Genomic DNA, 7126 nt, shown 5'->3' with positions numbered 1-7126 from the left:
TTCCAGCCCAAACCACTGTAGGATCCTATGGAATGAAGGAGGGGTGAGGACAGCTCTTGTCCTGGATATTGCAGTTTTAAATCAGACCTGTCCTTGAAACTGCACCTAAAATTTTGATTATAATCATCAAAGCCAATGCTACAGGCCCAAAACCTGGAGTTCTTTAAATGAGAAGTTGCTGAGCTCAGTAAACTCGTTGTTGAAGCCCAGATTTGTGCATAACTGAGCAGATCCAGGATTCAGGACTACAAATCACAGAATCATGGAATGGTTTGGGTAGGAAGGGACCTTAAAGATCATCTCATCCAACCCCTGCCATGGGCAGGGAGACCTCCCACAATCCCAGGTTGCTCCAAGCTCCATCCAACCTGGCCATGGAACACTTCCAGGGATGGGGCACCCACAGCTCCTCTGGGCAACCTGTGCCAGGGCCTCACCACCCTCACAGGGAAGAATTTCTCCCTAATATCCAACCTAAACCAGGTCTTCAGCTTAAAACCATTCCTCCTTTTCCTGTCACTCCATGTCCTTGTCTCAAGTCCCCTCTCCTGCTCTCTTGGAGCCCCTTTAGGCACTGGAAGGGCCTCTAAGGTCTTCATGGAGCTTTTCCTGATAGAAAAATTATTTATGTAAGGTGTCTCCTCACATTTTGAACACTTTTGGAGGCAGACAGAAATATCTGTGCATGCACAGCATCCTCTGCTAGGCTGGGTAGGGAGAAAATCCTTTTCTCTGGACAGGAGCTGATTGAACCAGGCTGTGAACTGAGTATGTGTAAGGTGTGAACTGTGAGACCTGGAGCTACAACCCCAGAATCCAAATGCTGCTCCATGCTGCAGAGCTGGAGGGATAACGGGAATGATCTTTGCCTTTGTAATGGGATTTAATACATTAAGAAATCTCTCCTGTCTTAAATTCCATGTAAAAGCTAAAAGGGCACCAAAGATTGTGTGAGAATGGTGGTGGGGGACAGATGCAGCTCGTGGGGATGAACTTGATTTAGAGGCCAATTGAATCCAAAATTTCCTCTGCTTTTTAAGCTGCTCATTCTGATGCTCCAGGTCCTGCAGGTAAAACAGCCACTGACACCTCTCTCTTCTCACCTTCTTTCAGCAGCCAGCAAAATAATGTTAAGACATGGGAACAGCCACCCATAAATAGCAGGAATTAGAGCCAAGAGTGGTGGCAGCAGTGCCACTGACTCCAATTCATGGTTCCCAGAGGATTATTCCAACAGCTTCTTGTATGACCCGGCTCCTCTGTGTGCAAATGACTCAGCCCAAGAGGGCGTTTTAAATGGCATTTATTATTTACGTTTTTATAATGACTTTGGAGATTACTTCCCTTTCCCCCGTGCCCCCAAATCTTTCTTTTCATTTCTGCTCCAGCTTTCTCACTGAGCTGTGTCATCACGACTGCGAGAGGCAGAGCTGAGGAATAAACAGTGTTTTGAGCACTGCAGGAGGAAAATAAATGCAATGCAACAGCTCATCTGTTGAAATTTTAGCTGTAACTGAGTGCACTAAAGTCTGCCCATTGTTTGTCAGGGAAGCAGTTTGTATTTCCATGTGGAATTTCCTCCCAAAAGGCTTTGTAGTAAAGATGATTTAGCAGGCAGAGCTCTTCCCTTGTTCAGTCATGATGAAATCACATTTTTTCATGGGAATGTAAGACCAAGTGTGCAGCCACAATTTGCTTCTCTTTTTTTTTTTTTTTTTCTAATCCTGCAGCTCACAATTTCTGTTGCTTTCCCACAGTTTTTTGTGTTCATTTTAGCCTGGAGGTGGCTGCTGTGAGAGGTAAGAACGCAGGGATGAGTAGGAGCAAAATTATTTAAGAGTAACTCTCAATTACAACAAAATGTTTTTTTCCATGCTGAGAAGAACATGAATGGCCTGCCTCCAAATCTTCCTTTCCTTTCCAGAGATTTTCATGCATTTCATTGCTCTTGAGTGAGAAAAAACAACTCCTTCTCTTTGTTTGGAAAGTGGAGAAGCCACTTCAAGCAAACTTGAAGCCTTTGCTTGACCCAAAGAAGGGATTTTGGCCAAGGCAAACATTCCCCTGGGTCATTCTGGGAGACGAGAAGGAGCTTTGTTCTTTTCTCTTCATATTTACAGTCACATGGTGATGCCCTTTGCTCCTACAGAGCTCACCTGGCCATCCAAGGAGATGTTCAGGCTCTGACATTTTCCTTATGAATCTTCCTGAACGCTCCTGAAGAGCAGCAGAGATAACTTATATGAGCTAAGGTGATGTCCCTGTCAGTGACGGCTGAGGTAACTCCACATAACCCATATTTTAATAGGAAGTCCCTATTAAAATTAAATTACTTGTCTGAGGATGTTCCTCATCCATAAAGAGTGGGAAATGTTGTTTATAAAATGTATAAAATAGTCATTTCCCCCTGTATTGACGCCTGAGATGATCAATTGATCCACAATCAGAATCATGGGATGGTTTGGGTTGGAAGGACCTTAAAGATCATCCAGTTCCATCCCCTGACACAGGCAGGGATGCCTGCCACTATCCCAGGTTGCTCCAAGCCCTGTCCAGCCTGGTCTGGGATGCTTCCAGGGATGGGGCAGCCACATTCACTCTCATTTTCAGGAATGCTGTGTGTGTGTCTGGGTGTGATGTGTAGAGACTACACATTTTAAAGAACAATTTAATGCAAATATGCAGCACCTTTTAGCCAAAATGCTGATCAGCTCTCCTACTTTTTTTATTTTTGCCCTTCCCTTATGGAAGATATTCAGAGACAGATTGTCACTTTAGGGCAACAAGAGAGAAAAGTTTTCTTTTCCAGCTGCAAAAGACAGGGGGAAAGAAAGAAGTGAAGAATTTATGACAGATAAATTTGGCATTTCACCCCAAACCATTCCAGAGCTGAAGAGAGATTGCAGATATCTTGGGTTTGTAAGTGGTGAATTGTCAGTGACCTTTGCTCACAGAGCAGGGCAGGGACCTGGGGATGAAAATTCTGTGCTCTGAGATAGGAACTGACAATGCACTTTTGTCCTTTGCCAGGAATGAATGGACATTGCAGCCTCCAAGATACTCCAAATTCAGGCTTCTGCTGCTCTGGGCATGTTCAACATCTTCCCCTAAGTATAGTTCGTTCTTGGAGGGAACAAATCCTGTCTGGAGAGACCTGAGGGGTGAGAGGTGTCTCTTTGCAAGTGAGAAGGGACTGTCTCAGCAGGGACACAGCTGAGAGGCAGTGTGAGCCTGTGGCTGCTACCCCACAGCAGGAAAAATTGTCTGTGGCTTCTCTGATGCTTTCTTGAAAATAATGATTTTGTTGCTGTCTGGAAGGAAACCAAATAGCTGCCAGATCCAAAGGAAACGTTTCAAGTCACTCAGTGCTTTGAACTGGGGAAATGTTTCAATAGAGGCTTTTTCCTTTTTGTGAAATGAAGAAACATTAGAAATGAGAGTCTGCTTCAAATGCTAAATATCTGTGTTTCCATGCAGGGCAAAATGAGACAATTATTGTCCTGCTGTCCTGGTTTGATGACACCTGCCTTTTCAGTTCCCCCCATTATTCCCTTGCACTGAAACCTCAAAGGCCCTTCAGGCTCTTTGTTCATTTATAAGCCCCAGGAAATTGTCACCAGGTTAAGAAGGAAACTTGTCAAGAAAATACAAGGATATTTGAAAAATCAGAATCAGTAGTTCAGAATCTGTTCTCATCTACCCACAGACTGTTCTTATTCACCAAGATCACTGGGGCATCACCAACCCCACACAGGAAATTTAGTAAAAATTATTTGGAGGCTGCCCAGGCTGGCATGGGATGGAAACACAAATTCTCTGGGAATTAGTGCTGCCTACTGCAAAGTATCACTGCCGTGGTGATTCTGCAGCCTTGTGTGAGGGCACTGATGGAAAGGCAATAATAGCACTTGGAAAATGATAAGTGGCACATTAAACTCTGCTCCAGCTGCTCAGCTCCCAGCCATAACAAGTGTTCAGCAACAAATATTAGTTATAAAGATGCAGCAGAAAATTACAGGCAGAAAAAAATCAATCACCTCAAAGGATGTGGATGCAGCACTAATCCGAGCTCGAAAAGTCAGAACTTCTGGGTTTGTGCCTGAAATACCCTGGCAAAAGATAAAGATCTTATCACTTTGCTAAAATGAAAAGTGCAACTTTTGAAGAACTGATTTCTGAACCTGTGGAAGAAATGCCAGCATTCATTTTTGAATGAAGGATTTCAGTATTCCCTCTTCTGAAAACTTAAGGAAGATGGAGATATTGTGTGGTGAAGGTGACGGAATAATTCCCTGATTTGCGAATTCAGAGTCTCACCCTGTTAGTAATGTTTGTAGAGATTCTACTTAATGCAAGATGAATAAAAGAAAATTTTCCAGCTCTCCTGGACTCTGCTGAATGGCTGAATAACCTCCATGTGAATTTATAATTTATAATTTGCTGTTGCTTTTCAGAACACCAAACACAAAATGAGCGGGAGGAAGACTCGGAGGGGTAGTTAGTGAGGGGACTGGGTTACTGGGAAAGATGATTGAAGAATCCTATTGTGCTTGAGTTTTCCTGACATTTCCTTTGCAGGGAAAGCAGGCTGAGATCAGCATTTCTCCTCTTCATGAAATGTCTTATCTTGGCAGCCATGTGTTCCTGGGCTGTGTTAATGAGTGTGATATATAATACATTTCACACCGAGCCTGATTTACAAAGGATGGGGTGAAAAACCTGCCATTCCGATGGGATGGGAATCTTAATGGAGCAGAATTTTCTGCAAATGCTACAGAGTTGTAAATAATGGAGGAAGGATAAGAATAGACACGTCAAGTCAATACCTGAGATGCATCTTAATTGCTTGGCTCAGTACAAAAAAGTAGCAACACATGTTGCTTCTGGTGAACTCAGCTGGGCAGTTTTTATGGGTTTAGCTCGAATTGTGTGGCCTGAAGTTGTTATCAATCATAAAATCCCTGAATAATGGAATGGTTTGGGTTGGAAGGGACAGTAAAGATAACCTTGATCCAACACCCTGCCATGGGCTGGGACACCTTCCTCCAGAGCAGGATACTCCAAGCCTTGTCCAAACTGGACACTTCCAGGGATGGGAATACATTTGGAAGGTCTTGCACCTTGGGAAACATAAACCAGGAGTGCAGCATGGGCTGGGATCTACCCAGCTGGACATCAGCTCTGTGAGAAGGGACATGCAGATCCTGGTGGACACTGAGCAGAGTCCTGCCATGGACAAGAAAATCCAACAGGATGCTGGGTGGTATCAACAAAGTCATCACTAGCAGAGATGATGTCCTTATCCCACTCAACTCAGAGCCTGCAGGGCCACACCTGGAATATTGTGTCCAGTTTTGGTCCCCACCATGCAAAAGTTGTGGAAAGACTGGAGGTGGTCCACAAAAAACGATCAAAGGTCTGGGAAACCTGACATGAGGAAAAACTGAAATTAACAAACTGTGCTTGTTCATCATTGAGAAAAGAAGGCTCAGGGGAGATTTTATCACCCCATTCCAGCATTTAAAGGATTGCTGAAAGGAAGATGGAGAGAAGATGGAGATGTCCTTTTATTTTTTTTTGACCAGTCACATGGAAGAGAGGAGGGGTGTTGGGGACAAATTACTCCAAGGGAGATTCTGAGGGGACACAAGAGGAAAGTTGCTCACCATGGGAAAAAAATGAGGCATAGAATGGTCTCCCCGTGGAAGCAGTGGAATTCCCTGCATTGGATAATTTTAGGATTCAGCTGGACAAGGTGCTGGACTACTCTGCCTAAATTGTGTTTTGGCCAAAAAAAGGTTGGACCAGATCCTTGAGACTCCTTCCAGCCTGGCATTCTGTGATTCCATGACTGAATAAATAGGCTTCCCTGAGCAGAATAAATAAAAACTGTTGAATTGAATTCTCCAGCTCTTGAAGCATCTTTGTGGACACCTCTGAATTAGTTCAGAGGTGTCCACGAAGATGCTCCAAGAGCTGGAGAAGCTCTGATTTGAAGACAACCAGGGAGAGCTGAGAATTTCCAGCCTGGAGAAGGTTCCAGGGAGACCTCAAAGCCCTTCCAGTGCCTGAAGGGGCTCCAGGAGAGCTGGAGAGGGAACTCTGACTTGATCACAAGGACATGTAGTGACAGGACAAGGGAGATGACTTTAAAATGGCAGCAGGATGGGCTGGATAGTGGGAAAAAATTCTTCCCTACAAGGGAGGGGGTCGCCTGGCACAGGTTGCCCAGAGAAGCTGTGGGTGTCCCACCCCTGGAAGTGTCCAAGGCCAGGTTGGATGAGGTTTGGAGCAACATGGTCTGGTGGAAGGTATCCAAGCCCATGGCAGGGGGTGGAATTGGGTGATCTTTAAGGTTCCTTTCATCCCAAACCATTCTGTGATTCACTGAATCAGTGAAATGGAGATGAAAACAGGTGGTGGCAATTTAAATCTGAAATGCTCTTCTTGTCATGAACTGCTCCTGTGACAAAGCACTGTCCAGACACAGAATCAAAGCAAGATTTTATTTTTCAGAGAATTATCCTTGAAGCTCAGAGGTCAAGCTCTCCATGGACATGTGCCTCAGGTGTTTATGTCAGACTCCTTTCTGCTGCACTCAAGGCACTTCTTTCAAGATTGTTGCAATACAAGATTCCTAAATATAGACCCTAAATGGATGTGCCTTGAGCCTGATGTTTACTAAACATCCACTGTCTCCCAGTGGTCGTTTTTCTAGGAAGCAGAAACTTGGAATTAAGCACAGTGAGTGTCTGAATTCAAAAAGAGAAAAAGATGTGGGTGGGCTTCAGCTTGATGGGTACAACACTGAAAGTCAAGTTGGTTCAGTTTGGGGATTTACTTTCATGTTTTCTTCACTTGTAATTGAATGTTTTCCTTCACTTTCAGGTTGTTAAAGTATTTCAGAAAAGCCTTTTCCAGCTAGAGGCTAGAAACAAAAAAAAACATATTTTCTTTTAGAGAGGAGAAGTATAAGTGTTTTCCATCCACAGGATTTCTTAGATATTTTCAAAATGTTTCAATGTCAATTTAATACCACAGAGGGCATAACTTCATGTATTGACTGATTGAAGGGAATGACCAATTGAACTCAATTGAAACAACTTAAAGGATAATTTTGATCCCT

This window comes from Serinus canaria, chromosome 2 (genome assembly GCF_022539315.1).
Source record: "Serinus canaria isolate serCan28SL12 chromosome 2, serCan2020, whole genome shotgun sequence".
NCBI lineage: Eukaryota > Metazoa > Chordata > Aves > Passeriformes > Fringillidae > Serinus > Serinus canaria.
Note: the sequence above shows the minus strand (reverse complement) of the source record.